Consider the following 21,662-nt stretch of genomic DNA (forward strand, 5'->3'; position numbering starts at 1 on the left):
ACCCCCCCCGCTACATGCGGCGGTCGGGTCCGCTCGGGGAGCGATCCGGGACCACGGCGCGGCTATTTGTTTATAGCCGCTCCGTCGCGATCGCTCCCCGGAGCTGAAGAACGGGGAGAGCCGTATGTAAACACGGCTTCCCCGTCCTTCACTATGGCGGCGCATCGATCGCGTCATTCCCTTTATAGGGAAGACACGATCGATGACGTCATTCCTACAGCCACACCCCCAAACAGTTGTAAACACATACTAGGTGCACCCTAACTCCTACAGCGCCACCTGTGGTTAACTCCCAAACTGCAACTGTCATTTTCACAATAAAGAATGCAATTTAAATGCATTTTTTGCTGTGAAAATGACAATGGTCCCAAAAATGTGTCAAAATTGTCCGAAGTGTCCGCCATAATGTCGCAGTCACGAAAAAAATTGCTGATCGCCGCCATTAGTAGTAAAAAAAAAATAAAAAATAAAAATGCAATAAAACTATCCCCTATTTTGTAAACACTATAAATTTTGCGCAAACCAATCGATAAACGCTTATTGCGATTTTTTTTACTAAAAATAGGTAGAAGAATACGTATCGGCCTAAACTGAGGAAAAAAAATGTTTTTATATATGTTTTTGGGGGATATTTATTACAGCAAAAAGTAAAAAATATTGCTTTTTTTTCAAAATTGTCGCTCTATTTTTGTTTATAGCGCAAAAACTAAAAACCGCAGATGTGATCAAATACCACCAAAAGAAAGCTCTATTTGTGGGGAAAAAAGGACGCCAATTTTGTTTGGGAGCCACGTCGCACGACCGCGCAATTGTCTGTTAAAGCGACGCAGTCCCGAACTGTAAAAACACCTTGGGTCTTTAGGCTGCATATTGGTCCGGGGCTTAAGTGGTTAAAGATCAATTTAAAGTAGATTTATAACTGCCATGCCATGCAATGCAGCTGTACTATTTTTTATTTTATTTTTTTAAACCGCAAGCCAGTGCACCACCCACAAAGTGATTAGGAACTGCACTTTTCTTAGTCAGGTGGTTAAAGACAAAACAGCTGGAGAATCTTCACCAGCTGCCCAAACACGTATCAAATACTTGGGCATGGCTATAAATAGTTTTAAATGAGAAGTACAGCCAAAGATCATTTAGCTGTACTTCTGTGGATCACAGGAGTGCAGTGCAGTTCTGCACTCCTGTGACCCATTTTCAGCAGACAGCGGGCTGAAGCCTGTTGACGTCAGAGCCGGCCAGGCTCGTGCAAGATTGCGACAGTGAAGTCGAGATCTGCCCACATGCCTGGCTCAGCCTCTCTTCTGCACCCTCCACAGCCCAGTTCTCCAGTGAGCGCAGGCGGGCAGTGCTGAGAGCTGTGATAACCGAGCGATGGGCAGTGTTTTATCGCTCGGTTCTCAGTGTTAAAGCCGACGGGGGACAGATGCAGCATTGGACCAATGCTGCATTCACCTACTTCTCTTTTACTGCCTAGTGGCCACCTCTGCACGTCTGTATTCGCCAACAAGCACACCAAAGGTATGGTGACTTCAGTCAGTTTTTTTTTTCTCTCTGTGCGATCAGAGTTTAAAACCATAAATAATTATTTACACAGGTGCTTGGACCTGTACCTCTGTTAAGAGGATTGTTTTTGTGAACACGTTCTATATGCAGTCCGCCTGTCAAAATCGGTGGCATGTTGAGAAACGCAAGGACTGTGCAGATCCTGACACACATGCCAGGGTTTACATCCATACAGTAATAGAAGCACAGCTCTGGACAAAGATTATCTACATGCAGAAAGTAAAAGGTGCACATCTCTGGATTCAGACAGTGTTCTGTGCATGAAGATGGACTGTGATATGCTCAGAAATGCAGTGACTGTACAGTCAAGGCTGCACAGAACATTGTCTTTGAGTGCAAAAGCCAAACATGTCTCTACACCTGTGTGAATGCAGCCTTATGTATAAATTCATTGAGACATTTCTTGACAAACAATTATACAACCTTTTTTTCTGAACAATACTTGGACATGAAAAGTTAATTTTTGTATGAGCTGTATTGTTTACTGCTAATAAAAATATTTTGTATGGACTTTGTGCTGATCTTCTAGCATATGTTAATGTATACCATACCCTCTTACATTTGTGACTACACAAATAAGATGTAGTTGTATGTAAAGCTTTCTCAAACAAGTGCCAGGCTGTGTTACTTTGCACCTACAGAAGTCTCCTTGGATGCTGGTCACAGGTATATTAAGTTTGAGCCATCGCACTGGCCATATGCTTGTGGTAACAATAAATGCAGTTGCCGTTTTAAAGTTGACCCTAAATGATATCTTAATTCTCCGAAAATAATCCACATCAACTATCAATGGCCCTGTAATCTGTTTTTCGTGAAGTTGCTTCCCACTATGGGTTTATGCCTCATAACAACTTCCTTGCAGAACATTTGTAGAAAAAAAACGTATGCACATTGTGTGAAAGAGGCTTAAAGGGTCACTAACGAATTTTTTTTTTTTTTTTTTTAGCCAAATAGCTTTCTTTACCTTACTGCAGTCCTGGTTTCATGTCCTCATTGATCGTTTTTGCTCTGATGTTGCTGTAATCCTTCTCTGTTCTGAACACTTCCTGGTTGTCTGTTTCCTGATTAAAAAAGTCATGGGAGCTTTCTCTCTGTGGTCACTAATCAAGGAGGTGTGATTACGGTGTGTCTAAAACCCCTCAACACCAATCCGTTTCGTTTTACAAACCATCACTGCCCTGTATTGGCTCTAAATCTCTGTACATCACATAAGCAGGAAACGGCATGCAAAAACAAAACTGAAACTGCAGGTACATTATATGATTGCTTTTAAAATAATTAAAAATAGATAAAAATCAATCGGTTAACTATTATGTCTCTCTATACCCTGTAAACAGTCATTTCAGCAAAAAAAAAAAAAATTTCCTTTACAACTCCTTTAAGTGTAATATGTATATGTTGGAACAATGACCAAAAGACTACATGAATGCATCCAATGCTGCTGCTAAGTGAACTACACAATCCTGTTTGACAATCCGTGCCCCTTGATGAAGTGAGTCTTTCACGAAACTAGTCGGGCGGAACGAGCGGCTTACTGGCATCACCCCCTGGACTGCTCAAGGATTTCCCAACTGACGGGTCTGTCTGTATCCGGCCGGTACAGCAGACTCGAGGCTTCTTTTTTACTGCAAAAGTGTGAGTTTTTATACATATGATTACTCTCCAATAAATTTTAAAAGGTTTTACACTATCGAGGCATACCTTTGGCTCTTCATGTATGTGTGATCATCATCATTGGAGAATTGGATTGTGGAGATGACCCATACCAGGCTGCCTGTATCTCACTAAGCCCCGCTGTTTGTATTACCATACATGCGATCTGGGGTCCCCTGTAATAAGGGACCATCGGGATCTGGTAAGCAGATCTGTGTGCTCCTTCGGTGGAGGCCTCTTTCTGTTGGATTGTCATCCATCATCAATACCATATATGTACATCACTCAAGACTACACCATTTAGACATTTTTTCACATGGGTGGAGGAGGATTTGCTTTTCTTCCTTTTTTCTCTATAGACAATTTTTATTTAATTTCTTTGTTTTTCTCTTGATTGTTTGATCTATTGGCCCTCCCTTTTGGAAAGTATCTGGCTTCTAATCTGAGGACTCATTTATCATCCTATCACATGATACAAGGACTTCTATATGTTTTTGGGAAACAATCACTGTTTTTCTCTTTATTCACATATATGAATGTTTATTTGTCATATCACTTATGCACAGCGTTTAGGAGGTTTAGCGCGATTCTTTTTTCTTTTTCCAATCTGTTCACCGTTTATATTACGCAGCTTAACATTTTTGTATCACAGCAAACGTTCACTTATCCATTTTTACGGTCTTTTTATCGATTGACCAGAGACACTGTGGAAGCTCCGGGACCAGGAACAGCAAAGAAAGCACGAGCGGCTTTGCTGTCATGGCGAGTGGAGGCACAGTAAAATACTGAGAAATACTGAGATTTGTTCATGTTTTGGTACGCATATTTTATAAGGGATGTTTATGGGGCTCAAATCTTTTAAAAGGTATCGCACTATATAAGTTTATTTCTTTATATATGATTGCGGTGTGACCAAGCAAGTTTACCAACCGGTGGAGAGTGCAATTTTCCAGGACAAAAGTGGATAAATATTCCAGGCTTCTTTTTGTTTACATTGTGGTGAGTGCATCCTCAAAAGGGGAGTAAACTCCCCCCACGTGGTGATTGCCCCCCCTTGGTGAAAGGAGCACTATATAAGGAACTTTTCTGATCTTCTGTCCGCCTGCACCATTATTGCTTTCCTATATATGATATATAGAAGTCTTTCAAGCGATGGTTTGAAAGTAGCGCTGCTACAGTAACGCATTTGAACTTTGGGACTATCAGAAGTTTAATTTTTCTATTTTTTTACTGTTTATTTCTAATATATTTTGTATTTTAAGCAGCTGCTCTATTTGTATTAATTCTATCTTGTAGTCTGTGGTAATTTATCTTAATTGCAATTTCCTGAGCGCTGAGTTGTGCTTCTATTGGAGATAGGGTGGTACTAGCACTTTATTTTAGTTTACCTAAGCCGCCAGAAACTGTTGCCAGGGGAATGGTCTCTCCACCACAATATTTTTCAGACTATATTTCAGAAATGGGGGACCCCAGATGTGGACTTGCTAGCCTCCAGTTGCTAGCCTCCAGGGTCAGCAGGAAGTTGGACACCTTTGTGTCAAGGATAAGAGATCCTCTATTCTTCGGAACGGATGCACTAGTGATTCCCTGGGATCAGTTTTTTCTGACCTATGCATTCCCTCCAGTTCCGCTCTTACAGATCAAGATCAAATCAAAAAAGAGGGAATACCAATACTCTTGGTGGCTCTGAATTGGTCCAGAAGGTCCTGGTACAATGAAACAGTAAGGATGGCAGTGGGAACCTTGGATTCTTCCACTTTGACAAGACCTGCTGTCGCAGGGTCCAGTGTTCTATCCTTTACGAAAACTCAATTTGACGGTTTGGCTGTTGAAACCTACATATTGAGGAAATGTGGACTCTCGGGTCCAGTTCTCTCCACTCTAATGCTAGGAAGCCAGCCTCCAGGCTCATTTATTATCTGGAAGGCATATATTTCCTGGTGTGAATCCAGAGGGCGGGGGAATCCTGAAAAATATATCATTAGTAGGATTCTAGCCTTTTGTCAATTAGGGGTAGATATGAAACTAGCCCTGAGTACCATTAAGGGTCAGATCTCGGCTCTATCCATTTTTTCTTTCAGAGACCGCTGGCATCTCATTCCCTAGTCCAGACATTCATTCAGGGGGTACTGGGGGTAAATCCACCGGTCAAACCTCCCTTGTGTCCGTGGGATATGCATCTAGTTCTGTTGGTCTACAGGTAGCTATAGGGCCTCACGTCCGGTGGTGGTCTGCTTGATCTGCGTCTCCCTCCCCTCATATTGAGCATTGCTCTGGGATTTCCCACCTGGAGTGGGGTTTTAAACTGTTCCTCCTAATTGAGGTTTTATGCCAGTCTATCCCAAGGCAAAAACTATTTTCTGAGTGTCACTGACAGCCAGCAGGGAATAATGGCCTGCATTTGCTGTTTGGCTGTGGTGCCTACAGAGGTGGCATTTACTATTCTGGACCCAACCCAGGAAGTGACATTCTATCTGAATCCATAAATTGCTTTTTTTTTACATGACTGTGTATTTTCAGTTAATGTCTTTTAAAAAGCCAGATGAGGACCGGTTTCCATTTAACCATTTGATGGACAAGAACAGATAATGCAGTCAGGGTTATAAGGAAAAGAAACAGTTCTTTATTTCTATGTATTCATATGTGTCCTATTTATTTATTTTACCATATCAGGATCCTGTTGGAAAAAAAATGGAGGATGGGAGGCTTAAAGTGGTTGTATAGTCTCTTTTTTTTACTTTTACCTGCAATGAGCCGAAGAATGCAGCGGCGCATGCGCACCGGGGATTCTCGGCTTAAGGCCCGGCAGACGCCGGACCTTGCCGGAAAGAAGTCTCCCGCACACATGCGCGGGAGTGACGACATCGTGGCTCCAGCCACGATACCCGGAAGGCACGCCAAGGGGAAATGTCATCTCCCTTGGAGTGGACCGGCAGAGGTACCGACGCCTCGTTCTAAGGTAAGTATTTCATAATGAGCTAGTATGCGTTGCATTGTTCATTGTATTTTTATTTTAGGTGGATCTCCGCTTTCAATTAGGATTTAAGGAGGTCTGGTCAGCAGAGGTCCAAATATTCCTTTTGCTATGACTCTGATCTTAATGTGTGTGTGTGTGTGTGTGTGTGTGTGTGTGTATATATGTGTGTATATAGATACTGACATACAGAGGGTGAGAGGTTCGGCTACACGTTTGGAAGCTAAACTTATGTTGTCCTTTAATGCTGGGGCAGGGCACATACATTATGTCACTGGAAAAGTGGGTAGTTAGTGGTCGATATTCCAAATAAGAATATGGCACCTCATCCCTTGATTGAGTAAAAAGAGGGAATGGAGGAGTGTGGGATTATTGCGGTGCCAAAATAGAAACCAAACGAAGCAGATATACAAAAATAATTTTTTTTTATTGGTTACACAAAGGTAAAAAAGTTTTCAGACATAAGGGCAATATACAGATATTGTGGGAGCGATACATTAAGATACAAGCCAGTGGTCAGGTCTTCCCAACTAGTTTCTCCAATCCTTTCGCTTCATCAGGGGATTTATGACGTGACCATCACAATGAATTGCTCTAAAGAGATAAGACAGAAATTATTTATCAATTCATTCATTAACCACTTCCGGACCGCCGCATGTACATTTACGTCGGCAGAATGGCATGGACAGGCACATCAACGTACCTGTACGTGATCTGCTTGACGTTGGTCGGGGGTCCGATCGGGACTCCCCCCCCCGGGTACTTGCGGCGGTCCCCGTGGCTGTCCGAGCTCTCAGCCAATGCGCGTCCTCATCTGCCTGCACTGTAAACACAGGCAGAGGAGGAAGTGATGTCACCGCTCCTCCTGCCGGCGGAGGAGCGGAGACATCACACAGTGAGTACACAAGCACTACACTGACACCTGTACACATAGGCACACAAACCCCAGCCCCCCCCCCCCGTCACACTGTCACCAAATAGCGGTGATCATTTACTGGTTACACAGTGGTTACCAGCGTCACTAAGCAATCGTTTTTCTGATCGCTGTATTAGTGTCGCTCGTGCCACTAGGTAGCTAGTTTTTTTTTTTTTTAGGTTCGCCGCCATGTTTTTATAGCGTTAGAAAATTTATGGGGGTATCTAACGCTATAAAAACACGGCGGCGAACCTAAAAAAAAACTAGCTACCTAGCGGCACGAGCGACACTAATACAGCGATCAGAAAAACGATCGCTTAGTGACGCTGGCAAAAGGGGGGTGAAAGGGTTAACTAGGGGGTGATCAAGGGGTTAAAACCTTTATTGGGGGGGGCTACCCTGGATCTAACACTTTTAACCCCTTGATCACCCCCTAGTTAACCCTTTCACCCCCCCCCCCCCTTTTGCCAGCGTCACTAAGCGACCGTTTTTCTGATCGCTGTATTAGTGTCGCTCGTGCCGCTAGGTAGCTAGTTATTTTTTGAGGTTCGCCCGCCAGGTTTTTATAGCGTTAGGTACCCCCATACATTTTATAATAAAGGTTTTAACCCCTGATTGCCCCTAGAGTTAACCCTTTCACCCCCTCTATTGCCAGCGTCACTAAGCGATCGTTTTTCTGATCGCTGTATTAGTGTCGCTGGTGCCGCTAGGTAGCTAGTTAGTGCCAGTAATGCTTACACCCACGCGCAAAGCATACTCCCCCCATATTTTGAATTACACCCCAAAATACATTCTGCTGCTTCTCCTGAGTACAGGGATACCACATGTGTGAGACTTTTTGGGAGCCTAGCCGCGTACGGGACCCCAAAAACCAATCACCGCCTTCAGGCTTTCTAAGGGTGTAAATTTTTGATTTCACTCCTCACTACCTATCACAGTTTCGAAGACCATAAAATGCCAAAATAGCACAAAAAAACCCCCAAATTACCCCATTTTGGAAAGTAGACACCCCAAGCTGTTTTCTGAGAGGGATGTCGAGTCCATGGAATATTTTATATTTTGACATAAGTTGCGGGAATATGATAAACTGATTTTTTTTTTTTTTGCACAAAGTTGTCACTAAATGATATATTGCTCACACGTGCCATGGTTATATGTGGAATTGCACCCCAAAATACATTCTGCTGCTTCTCCTGAGTACAGGGATACCACATGTGTGGGACTTTTTGGGAGCCTAGCCGCGGACGGGACCCCAAAAACCAAGCACCGCCTTCAGCATTTCTAAGGGCGCAAATTTTTGATTTCACTCCTCACTACCCATCACAGTTTCGAAGGCCATAAAATGCCAAAATGGCACAAACCCCCCCCCCCCCCCCCCAAATGACCCCATTTTGGAAAGTAGACACCCCAAGCTATTTGCTGAGAGGCATGTTGAAAGCAACTACAAATCCAGGAGCCCTCTTGTGGTAGCTATCTAATAATGAAAAAATCAATATTAGGGGAAAAAAAGAAAGTTTTTCTAACAATCGTCGTTGTTAAAATAATTATCTGACAGCAAAATTAATTGGTAAAGGCATACCTGGAGGGACTTGCAGTTGATTTAAAATCAATATAGAAAAAGGAAGAAGCAGCAGGGACGCTGAACGAATTGCTAGTACAGAGGTATCTGTGTAAGAATTAAGTCAGACAAATAGAAGGTAATTGGGGTAAAATAAAAAACCTCCAATAATAGAGAGTATGGATTAAGACTTTCTTAGTCCATACTCTCTATTATTGGAGGTTTTTTATTTTACCCTAATTACCTTCTATTTGTCTGACTTAATTCTTACACAGATACCTCTGTACTAGCAATTTCGTTCACACTCCTCCATTCTCCCCTTTTACATTATGTCACTGGTTGTTAGGGCATTGGAAGTCACTGCAGAGGAGGGTATGAAACTGTGCTGGGGACTGCCCATCAGAGTGTCCCTTATCTTTTAGCAGGAGGCTACAGGCCTGAGGAAGTTTAAACTTCTGTCCCCATGTGTTGCTGGGGGTGGGGGCACACACATGATGGTCCTAACAAACAGTCACTGTAGAGGGTAATATAAATAAGGATGACTGGTGCTCTTTGAGAGATCTGGGGTCAAAGAACCCCAAATCTCTCCTTTTTACCCTTTAACTATGTTCAGGAACATCCTCAGAACAAGTGTTATGATCACAGGATCCAGCCGAGCAGAAATCGGGATATGGGCGCTGCGATTGGCCCTCCCGATCATGTAACAGCTTTGTCCAATCACAGCTGTCACAATGTAAACAGAGATGCGTGTTTCTGTGACAGTTTTCCCCGCAGTTCAATCTGCAGCTCTGTCACAGATCCCCCCCAAAAAACAGTACACCAAGCACCACTGTCACCCCTGTCCCCATACACATGTCAGTGTCCCCATAAAACATCTGTCACAGTGCACGAAACATCTGTCAGTCCCCCATCACCTCTGCTGGCCGATCAAACATTTGTCATTGCTACCATAGCTTGTGGATGCTATAATTTTCACACAGACCAAATAAAATACAGATTTGGGTTATTTTTGCCAAAGAAATGTAGCAGCATAATTGTTGTTTAAAGTTTATGAAGAGAAATTACCTATTTGCAAAATTTTAAAACCGAAACTAAGAATTTTTTTTTCTTTTGAAATTTTATTTTTGTAGCATAAAAAATAAAAACCCCTGTGGTGATTAAAAGAAAAGGGGAAAAAAAACAAAAAGCTCGATTTGTGTGAACAAAAAAATGAAGTTTGTGTACAGTGTGCAATTCTCATTCAAAGTTTGAGAGCGCTGAAAGCTGAAAATTTTGGGGGAAAGTGCCCAGTATTGAGGTGGTTAAAAGCAAACGATCGAAAAAAACATTTTTTCCTTCCACCCTAAACCGGAGTTGATGTCATTATGTCATGGCAAACACTTTTTACCTTCCAAGAAAAAGCTTGCTTTTATCTGCAATTCTGTAAGTGTGAACCAACCCCTCCCTCCTTCTTTTTTTATTTTTTTTATTTAATAAAAGACCTTACAATATTATGCTATGTGGATCTATTTGTTTTTCATGTTGAATGCCAATGGAATGATATAACATTTGCTGCATGCTTTGGAGTTTGTTTGTCTGAATTATGATTTTCATCCATCCTTGAGGTCTACTTTCCATCTATTGCTTCATTTACAGATTACTACATTGAGGCCAAGTCCTCATTATACCTGTTTGACCCATGTGCTGTAAGGTACTTGTGTCCACCCCACCTGTTAAGCGTGCCAACCTTACATTCCTTGACTGCACTTCACGATCAAGTAGTTTTTTCAAGATTTATCATTTTAGACTTTATATTTGTGTTGATGTTGATTCACACCATCATGGTATATTCAAGATGGACTGATATGCTATGTCAATATCTCTATATCAATTTTCACAGTGGTTTATTATTTTATTACTTTAGTTTTGAGCGCTACACTATTATTTGTCATATACTGTATAGCTGTAGTATACATTTCACATAATATTTAAATGCAATTTTTGGGAGAGAACAGGTATAAAAATAATTAGCCTCGCTCCACCTTACGGCGCCTAGGTTGCAGATTACAGATGAGCACGTTTTGGGTTGCACATGCCTTAAACAAGAGCTTTGCAATTAAAATGTACTATACCTTTATATTTGTTTGAAATGTATGTGTGTATGCTATCCAAGAAATATGCCGTGAAGCTACAAAAATGCCAAATGTAGCTTTATGTGCCAAAGAAATGCTGTTTTCTTTATTTTAACTGCTACCAGACCCCCAGCAGAATCCTTATAAGATTAAATATAGAAACAACTCCAAAATACTGATTATGTGGCATACACAGCTAAAATTTGCTACAGAATTGTGAAGCACCATAGTTATATCAAAATGTATTAGTAGAAAATGGCTCCATTTGCCAGTGTATCAGAAAATCATGGTATGTGTAACCCTTAGCAACCAGTATGCTGTAAAGCATGGGTGCTCAACCTGTGGCCCTCCAGCTGTTGCAGAACTACAAGTCCCATCACGCCTCTGCCTTTGGGAGTCATGCTTGCAACTTTCCATGGCTTGCAATGCCTCATGGGACATGTAGTTCCGTAATAGCTGGAGGGCCACAGGTTGAGCACCCATGGTGTAAAGATTGAATCAGATTGCCATAAAACAATTCATCTTTTAGGGCCAATTTATATCTTTGTTTAGTACATTACTACAGGCATGTTGAGGTTATGATGCGTGTTAACGTGCATTGGGGTTGATTTACTAAAACTGAAGAGTGCAAAGTCTCATGCAGCTGTGCATGCTAGCCAATTAGCTTCTAACTTCAGTTTGTTCAATTAAGCTTTGACAAAAAAAAACTGGAAGCTGATTGGTTTCTATGCACAGCTGCACCAGATTTTGCAAACTCCAGCTTTAGTAAATCAATCCCTATGTGTTAAAGCAGCCCAAAATACATGGGCTTTCTAAGGCCCCTTTCACACAGAGCACGTCCATTTTGACAGACTCCGCTTGCTCAGCAGGGATCGATCCGTTGATCTCCGCTGAGCAGGCGGATGACAGGTCCATCTCCGCTCACTGTGCTGAGATGGACCTGTCGGAGTCCTGCTGAAAACCGATCCGGCTGTCTGTTTTAATCTGATTCCATACGATCTGCCAGACGGGTGGAAAATAGGGTTTCCATCTGTCTGGATTTGGCGGATCGGATAGCGCCAGATGTCGGCGGACACATCACAGCTGACATCCATCGTTCCATAGAGGTGCATGGAGCGTCCGATCAGTTCCCCCTAAAAAACAGATCGGCAGACTTGATCGGACAGCATGTGTGAAAGGGCCTTAAAGCACCAAAAAGCTTCATGCACTATTTTTAGTAATGCAGCATACCACAACGCATAATAATGTTTTTTTCTTTGCCGTCTGAGTCTCCATGAGATTTCCCTTTGCTTCCTGTCCTGTAGGCTCAACAGGAAGTGAAAGGATATCTTTCCAACTTAAGGAAATCCTTTCATAGACAGTTGTCGCAGCAACAAATGTCCCCGTTGGCAGATTTTGACTCCTATTTCTGTTTTGGTGATGATTCAAAATGTTTGTAAAACGGATACAGATGGTAATAAAAAATTTGATGAGGGTTCTAGCCTCTCACTGCTCTATTCAGATCTAAAGGGAAAACGTTTGCATTTTGGTATGGTTTCAAGAAGTATGAAAAGAGTGATTATGTAAATAAGAGCCAAGCATTCAGCTTGAGAATCCTTCATGAAGTTTTTTTTTTTCAGCAAAGTGAGGCAAACAGACTGAAAACGATTCATGAGATACTTGTAGTCATGTGAGATTTTAAAGCCAGTTACTACATGTTCTTACAAATGAGTACAAACTGTTTGTTACATATCTTGCAAGGTGTATTTTTATTTTTCCTTCCCACACAAAGAAGCATGGAAAAATTATCAATCACAGCTTAATACTCAACTTATCACCAGTATAAGAGAGAAAAAAGAGCCGTTCATAAAATGTGTAATTTTTTTAACAACTCTAAAACGTGTTTTTTTTTTTGTTTTTTTGTAAAATGCTTCGTAAAATGCCAAAATAGGACATTTGTCCATTAACCACTTCAATACGGGGTAGATTTACCGCCTTCCTGCCCAGGCCGATTTTCAGCTTTCAGCATTGTCATATTTTGAATGACAATTGCATGGTCATACAACACTGTACTCAAACTACATTTTTGTAATTTTGTTCAAACAACTAGAGCTTTCTTTTAGTGGTACTGGGTTTTGTTGAAGAAACTGGTGACACAACAATAAACATTCTTTATTGCATTTATTTTTAACACACTATTACCAAAGCAATATAATGCTACTGTAGTAACATTGTACCACCCTAAGGAAGTGATCAGGATTCTATCCCCCCCCCCCCCCCCCGTCCCCCATAATGATTGCTTATAGCAGTGAATTTCATTACTATAGGCAAGCATTTTACTGAATGAAATCGATTCATTATGTTTTGTTATGATGGGCTGTGATTGACCCTGTCTGAACCATGTGTTCGCAATCACTGGTAGCAACACAATGGATGGCATGAAAGGAAGTTTACAACTGTTGTGCGATCTGCTATGATTGGTCACAGCAGTCAAATGGTGCCGGCATTGAGCCGGTACACTGATCGGTAATCAGTGACAAATCGTGCTGCTGCGCTGCCTGTGCGTCAACCTGCTATAGGCTTGTGGGGAAAGGTGTTGATCAATTCCCCCACCCGATGCATGCCCAATTGCTAAAATACATTCCTCCTAAGTTTAGCCATTTTCACTGTGGGGTCCTGCTTAGTGCCCCCACAGTCGTTCCAGCCAATATGTCTCCACTGGGTGCTTACGCGTTATGGTATGGGTACATCTTATGCCATAGGTAAGCTGTACTCATGCAGAGAACAGATTATAGGAGTGAATGGGGCCATGGGCCACATGCACACTAAGAAGAGGATGTGTTCTCTGTAAATCTTTCCAAGGTTGCAATCAGTGGTAAGGGAAATTTAATAAAGTGTTTTCTAACCCTAAAAAAGAAAAAAAAAGAGATCTGTTCCCTTATAGCAGATTTAACAGTACAGTGCTCGTGCTGTCTAATCTGCCCCTCTCTAAACTGTAAAAAACCTGACTGATCCTGCCACTTTCTGTGTTTCCCCTCTCTGTACTGACCATGATAATCATGGCTGCTAAGCCTGTAGTCAGTTTGCATGCCTCTGTCATCTGCAGCTCTCATCTGTCATACTCACCCCCTCCCTGCCTTTCAGCTCCTGACTGTGTCTCTGTCAACGCCCCCCCCCCCCTCCTGCCGCTATTATTAGAAAATAAAAGATTTGAAATTTTCGCTGCCAGCCCCTCTATCATAACTAGGCATAATGCACAGGGTAAATGTTTTATTAAAACAAAGCTTCTCAATACCTTATTACAGCTATCTTCAGGCCGGTCACATGACTCCCGCCCAAATCTCCTGCTCCAATCCAGGGCTACTGTGGGAGGGGCTGAGCGGCCACATGACCTCCCTGGCTGATATCAGATTGAGATCCCGGCCCCTCCCGCAGTAGCCCTGGATCGAAGTAGGAGACCGGGCGGAAGTCACGTGACTGGCCTGAAGATAGCTGTAATAATGTATTTTGAAGCTTTGTTTTAATAAAATGTTTACCCTGTGTGTTATGCCTAGTTATAATAGAGGGGCTGGCAGTGACATACATTTTTGTGTTAACCACTTTAAAGGGCTGGGACCAAAACACCTGGCACCCAGCTTGGGTGCTTCTGCTGAACAGTGCCTCCTGCCCTCAACAACCCTTTTAGCAGACTGAGAAGCCAATACCAGCCCTTTAACCCCAAGCATGGTACATAGACAAGATGTTGAGGTAAAACCAAAGGAACGACTGTTTATTGAACAGAACTACAGTTTTTTTTTTACACTTCAAAAGTAGGTTAGTCACCACATGCACAATAAAACCAAATATTATCCAACACATCACACAATGGTTAGATAATGAGTTGATACAAGGTTAATCCCATCATGTAGGAACCTTCAAGAGTTAGCCAAATTCACCAACAGGCAGAAACAATAGGAGACTTAAAAGAGAAGTAAAGGTGTGTTTTTCTTTTTTTCAGTTTCATGCTTACCTAGGTGGATGCAGTATCGGTTCCCACACGCCTCTACACTGACTGTCTATCAACAGCTCTCCACTCTCTTGCTCACTGGAGCGCTGAGCTGTGGAGGGGCGGGCAGTGGGCATCTCAGGCTCTCAGTGGCTCACTGAGACGGGTGATGTCAGCAGAGAGCGGACTTCAGTCTGCTCTCTGCTGAAAACGGGTCACAGGAGTGCAAAACAAATTGCACTTCTGTGATCCATATGAGAAGCCCAGCCAAACGAACTTTGACTGGATGTCTCCTTTAACTCAATTAACAGTGGGAATTCACACCTACAGAGTGCTTTGATTAATCGGGGATCCCAGTCTGAGAGAAAACTTCTACAATATTCCAGCAGTCTGAAAAAGTGGAATTAATTTATCTTCATAGATTCTTGAGGGATATTATTAATAAATATTTCTGTCCCAAGTGAAGGAGCCTCATTCACAGAGCCGGCCTTCTGAACTACAGAGGTCTTGAAAGGAAGAGCTTCAGGAGGCGGAGTCAGCACACAAATCTCTGCTTGCAGGCAGAAAGGTACCATCGGATAGTTAGTCCTTAGACAATGGCCCGGATTCACAGAGAGTTGGGCGCACATTACGCAGCCGTAACCCAAACGCCGTACGCCACGCCGACGCAGAGAGGCAAGCGTGGAATTAAGGAAGCCAGTGCTGCCAACGCTGCGGATCGGCGTGGTATAGGTTTCAAAGGCGCAGGCCGGCGTAGGTGGAAGTGGACTTGACCCATGCAAACCCATGCAAATGAGGTGTGACCCCATACAAATGATGGTCTGCGCGCCCCCTGACAGGACCACACACAGCTCCCGGTTCTCGCTCTGTAACGAGCAATCACGGGTGCCCGGCGGTGATTGCGTGCGTCGGCACCAGGAGCGAGCGGGGGGCGTATGCCCCCTATTGGCTGATTCGCGAGATGACGTATAGCTACATGATCTCGCCTACACGATGCGCCGTACCAGCCGCCTCCAGCGGCTGGTCGGCAAGCAGTTAAACACCCAGTTTCAGAAGGGCATTTCAAATTAAATTATAAATATCAAAAAACTTTTTTACAGCTCCCAATAAATCTTTATTGAACATTAATTGTGTATGTTTGTGTATTAGTATGGTGTTGGCAGAGTCAAAGATGATTGACACTAGCTTTTACTTTATTATTTTTTAATTTTACAAGTATTAGCAATTTATAAATTTGATATATTTTATACTAATATATATTAAAACTAAGATTTTTTTGAGTTTCTTAATAAATGTAATCAATCAGCATGCTATATCCCGCCGCCTTAGTGTTTAGCCATAGGAGGACATAGAGAAAGAGGGAGAGGAGTATAATTTACCAGGCGCAGTAGCTATGTGTATAGAAGAAGCCACAGAAAATCCATAATCTTTGGGGATATTGAGCAAAGCATATCATTAGAAAACAATAAGCGCAAAATAAAGAATAAATATGTTATAAAATATAGTGCTGATGGAGGAGAAAACAGATAAACACGCCCAAGAAGTAAACTAAAGGAGCAAGTCAGATTAACGCAACAAAACCAGAGGAAAATCTTATACAGACTAGAAGACCAAGAAAACTGAAATAGAAGACAAAATCTGAGGATCCGCTCACTCACAGGGGAAAGAGGAGAAGATCTGAGAAAAATTATGAACAAAATATTTAACCTCATACTGGACAAGGGAATACAGGATCGAGAGAATACACTGGACGGGAAAATTAAAAAGCGTAGAAGCTGATTTGGCGGAGCGATATAATAGTGAGGTTCCGGTTTTATGAAGATAAAGCAGAAATCTGGACGAAATTAAGGAGAAAACCACCTATACAGTATGAAGGGACAGAGTTACAAATTTTCACAGATCTAGTTCCAGAAACGCTTGCAAGACGGCAACTCCTGAAACCACTTCTGGAGCATATGCGGGCACAGAACATTAAATATAATGGGGATTCACGGCTCGTTTAATAGGCCAGAAAGAGGGAAGATCAGCTAGACTAAGGTTCCCTGAAGAGCTGATAGGATTTTGTAACAAACTTGATCTACAGCTGCCAGTCTTGCCAGGCTGGGCAAAAAAAGAAAATGAGACATAAAAGGAAGTGGTCTATGTGGAAAAGGCCGATAAGACTGGGGAGTTATTCTCACAAAGAAATCACTGGAGGGGGAGTGGGATAGTGGGAGGAGAGTGGAGTAAAGGGGGGCTGAAATTGGCCAACTTGGGCCCTGCGTTCTGTCTCCAGTTTTCCCTACCCCCCGCTACAAGCAGGGGGTAGATTACATACTAGTAGACCACAGTTTACTGGAAAAGGTAATAGAGACGAATATAGAAATATCCACGATATCGGACCATGCCCCAGTAAGAATGAAAATGAATGTACCTGGAAATCAAAGACATCCCTATACTTGGAGATTAAATGAAGAACTACTCGGAGAGGAGGAAGGATCAGAACTTGTGAAAAAAGAAATGGAACACTATTTTCGAATAAACAACATAAAAGAGATAACAGGGTCAACCCTATGGGAGGCCCACAAAGCCTACATCAGGGGGATTTTGACATCACTGGGGGCAAGGGAAAAAAAAGAGAGAAAAAAGAAAATTAAAATAATAATTCAAGAAATATTTGAAGCGGGAAAAGAACACAAAAAACATCAGGGTCAACATCAAGCGTTGTATCAAAAGTTAATAATCAAAAGAGATGAACTAAAGGAACTTATGGAACAAGAGACCAAAAAGACATTGAATAAAATAGCTAGAGAAAGATACCAGTGGGGAAACAAAACTAGTAAACATTTAGCTAAAATGTTGCATAAGAAAAAGACTATATTGAAAAAAATCCAAAATAAGAAAGGACAAATAGTGTACGCAACAAAGGATATAGCGGAAACTTTTTTAAAAACTATTACGGGGGGCTTTATTCTGTGGAACAGAAGGGAACACAGGCAGGGGAGAAAAGAGAGAAAATAAAGGAATTTTTAGAAAATGCCAGATTGCCCAAGATTAATGAGAATGAAAGACCTATATTAGATAAACCCATAACGGAAGAGGAAATAAATAAAGCCTTGTTAGACTCGGCCCCAGGGGAAAGCCCTGGTCCTGATGGGTTTACAACATACTACCTTATAAATAACCTACCCTAAAAATATAAAGAGATTTTGACCCCCAGGCTGTGTCAGTATATGAACGGGTTGGGGGTCGAATACGAAATGGGCAAGGAGGCACTGGCTGCTACGATAACAGTAATCCCGAAGGAGGGGAAAGATGGTATGCTTTGTTCTAGTTATAGGCCCATATCGCTGCTTAACGCAGACACAAAATTGTACGCCAAAGTTTTGGCAGAATGGATGAAATGTTTGATGACCACACTGGTCCACCCGGACCAGGTGGGATTCATCCCAGGAAGGAAGGGGAGGGTGAGAACGTTACTCCTACTCCAGAAGATAAAAGAAAATGAGTCCCCAGGTCTATTCCTGTCAATAGATGCTGAAAAAGCCTTTGACAAGGTAGACTGGGGACTCATGATACAAACACTAGAAATTTTGGGAATCGGGCCAAGATTAAAACACTGTACCACCACCCCACTGCAACAATAAAAATAAATGGCACACTATCCCCACCTTCGAGATGAAAAATGAGACGAGACAGGGCTGTCCACTGTCTCCCCTCCTGTTTGTGTTGTCCCTAGATCCATTACTCGCTACTGTCCGTAACAATCCTGACGTTAAGGGTTTTATGGTAGCAGGAGAGGAACAAACTTGCAGCCTTCGCAGACGATGTTCTGTTTTATATCATTAACCCGAGGACCACACTTCCTAACCTAATATAAATATTAAAACAATATGGTGAAATATCAAATTTTAAAATTAATCTAGTTGTCTGAGATCCTAAATATTAATATAAGTACCGTATTTATCGCGGTATAACACGCTCCCGCGTATACCGCGCACCCCTAAAGTGGCCCCCAATCCTGTGGAAAAAAAGTTTATTTTGTACTTACAGTTTTGGTGTCTTGCGCGGCGTCCATCGGCGGCCTCGTCGGGTCCGGCGTCTGTCTGCGGCTTCGGGTGTCCTCTTCGTCGGGTCCGGCGTCCTTCTGCAGCTTCAGGTGTCCTCTTCGTCGGGTCCGGGGTCCGTCTGCGTGCTTCAGGTGTCCTCTTCCTCGGGTCCGGGGTCCGCCTGCGGGCTTCGGGTGTCCTCTTCGTCTGGTCCGGCGTCCTTCTGCGGCGTCCTCGTGTCCTCCCCGCTCGTTTCCCGCGCCGAGTTTGAATACTGCGCCGACATATACAGAGCGCAGTACACTCGTGTATTGTCGGGCAGGCTCGGCAACACTCGCGCTCACGTCCTGTACGTCCAGGACGTCAGCGCGGAAGGTGCCGAGACTTCCCGACTATACCCGAGTGTACTGCGCTCGGTATATGTCGGCGCAGTATTCAAAACTCGGCGCAGGAAAGCGGGTATCGGCGTATACCGCGCACCCACAATTTTGCCCTGATTTTCAGGGCAAAAAAGTGCGCGGTATACGCCGATAAATACGGTAAGCAAGAAGAATGGATGTTACAGAATGAGTTTAATTTCCCCTGGCAGAAGAACTGTAACGCACAACTAGGAAATTATAATCTGGAATCCCCCACAGTTTAGAGCACTAGATGAAAACACTCATCCAATGACACAGAATACACTTAAAATATGGGACCTGATGTATAAACAAACTAATAGGGAGAATAATTCACCACTTAAAGCATTAAAAGAAAATGAATATTTTGCACTGGGGAAAAAGAGAATTGGAGGAAATTGGATAAAAAAGGATAAAGCACAGTTAAGGGATATAATAAAAAAAGGGGAAATCATATCACTTCAAGAGTTGAAGCACAAGGAAGATTTAATGGTGATAAATGAATGGCAGTATACCCAGCTGTCCCATTTTGTCAAGAAACTACCTCAACCAATTAGATCAGGAGAAGAGCTTACCCTGTTGGAACAATTATGTATAACGGACAGTACAAAAAGTAGTATATCAAGGTTATATAAACTATTGTTAAACATGGACAGACTGGATACCTCTCCATACATAAAAAAAATGGGAAAGGGAATTGGGGTCACAAAGGGATAAAACCACTATAGGAAAAATTCTGAAATTGACCCACACCTCTGCTGTAGATATCAGAACTGCCGAAATGAACTACAAATGTCTAATAGGGTGGTAATCAACCCCGATAAAACTAGTAAATTTAAATTGGGCAAATCGGTGGACTGTTGGAGGGGTTGTAAAGCAGTAGGAACGATGGCCCAACTGTGGTGGGATTGTCCCAAAATTAAAAAATATTGGGAGAAAGTATTACACCTAATAAAGAATATCACCAAAAAAAAAATAACAAAAGACCCATGGGTAGTTTTATTCCATGGAGGGGAGGGAGTGGTAAAACAATACAAAAAGTCATTGATACCACACTTGAGAATGAAGAGATTGAAATCCCCTCAATCTGGGAATGGATTGATTCGGTAGAAGAAACCTACACCATGGAAGGCTTAAAATATAGTATAGAGAAGAAAAACATATGGTCTAACGATAAATTAAACTGTTGGGAAAGAGTTTAAAAAAAAACATGGAGCTATGCTGAGAATCTAAGGCCTCGTACACACGATAGGAGAGGACAACGGTCTGAAGGACCGTTTTCATCAGTCCAAAACTATCGTGTGTAGGCCCTATAGGTTATTTTAACCTTCGGTCAAAAAAATGAGAACTTGCTTTAAAATTGAACCGATGGACGCCTAACCAATAGGTCGAAACCGATCGTTAGTATGCAAAAGCATCGGTTAAAAACCTGCGCATGCTCAGAATCAAGTCGACGCATGCTTGGAAGCATTGAACTTCGTTTTTTTCAGCACGTCGTTGTGTTTTACGTCACCGCGTTCTGACACGATCGGTTTTTTAACTTATGGTGTGTACGCACGACGGACCATCAGTCAGCTTCATCGGTTAACCTAAGACAACGGTCCTTCAGACCGTTGTCCTCTGGCTATCCTATCAGGTGTACGAGGCCAAAGAGTCTAAAACCATAACGGGAACAGTATACATATAGAATCAAATAAAAAACATTGAAAAAATAGGAATGTTTAACTAGAGGAGGGGGGAGGTTTTGGAGTGGGAGGAGGAGGGGATATTCAGGATCAACATATGATATATATTTTATTTCTTTATACGTGAAGTGAAATGTTGAAACCTGTATTTATATATTGATAAAATAAAATAAAGAATTAAAAAAAATATATATAGTGCTGACCCGCCAAACACTGTGTAAGTGATTTTACAACACCTCAAATGATAAATGTGAATAAAATTCCACGTAGTGCAGCAAAATTAATATGTGATTACATGCAAACAATACAATGTGAAAATTTGATACACAAAATGAATATAAATAAATGTAAAATGTCCTCTATGAATCAATAATGTTCTCCTTCAATATATCCAATGACTGATCTTAAAATACTGTACTGTTATAATCCTTCAACAAGCAAAGTGCCTGCTCACCTCCGTGTATATAAAAAACAGCTTTGTCTCCTCACAACCCGGGTAAATGGCTCCACTCCTCCTCTCCTCCTCAATGGGATATGGGATCCTGTTCTCGCGGGTCTCCTCTGATTATGTATAAGGACAGACATAGTGTACTTCCATATGCAATCTTTATTATTAAACCCCACTTAAATTACACTTACAAGAGATAAATATAAAAAACACGTATGTGATAACACATCCGGCTCTCCAACTTGCTAGGTGCAACTCCGGTAAAACATCACAATGCTTTACTCCTCCCCTAGATGCGTATAACCACGTGATAGGCTTTTTCAGTAGGACCTAATAGACAGAGTAAGAGCCGTGAGATGAA

The 21,662-nt window shown here is 42.2% G+C and overlaps 1 protein-coding gene across 1 annotated transcript in view; it reads left to right on the top strand.

Moving 5' to 3' along the window:
- Window positions 1-2,077, top strand: part of RCL1 (RNA terminal phosphate cyclase like 1) — a 53,838-nt gene extending 51,761 nt beyond the window's left edge. Inside the window, exon 10 of the mRNA XM_040357437.1 lies at window positions 1,598-2,077. The gene's annotated coding sequence lies outside the window, so the exon portion shown is untranslated. The remainder of the gene's footprint in view (window positions 1-1,597) is intronic.
- Window positions 2,078-21,662: the final 19,585 nt, after the last annotated feature.

Source organism: Rana temporaria, chromosome 1 (genome assembly GCF_905171775.1).
Source record: "Rana temporaria chromosome 1, aRanTem1.1, whole genome shotgun sequence".
Lineage (NCBI taxonomy): Eukaryota > Metazoa > Chordata > Amphibia > Anura > Ranidae > Rana > Rana temporaria.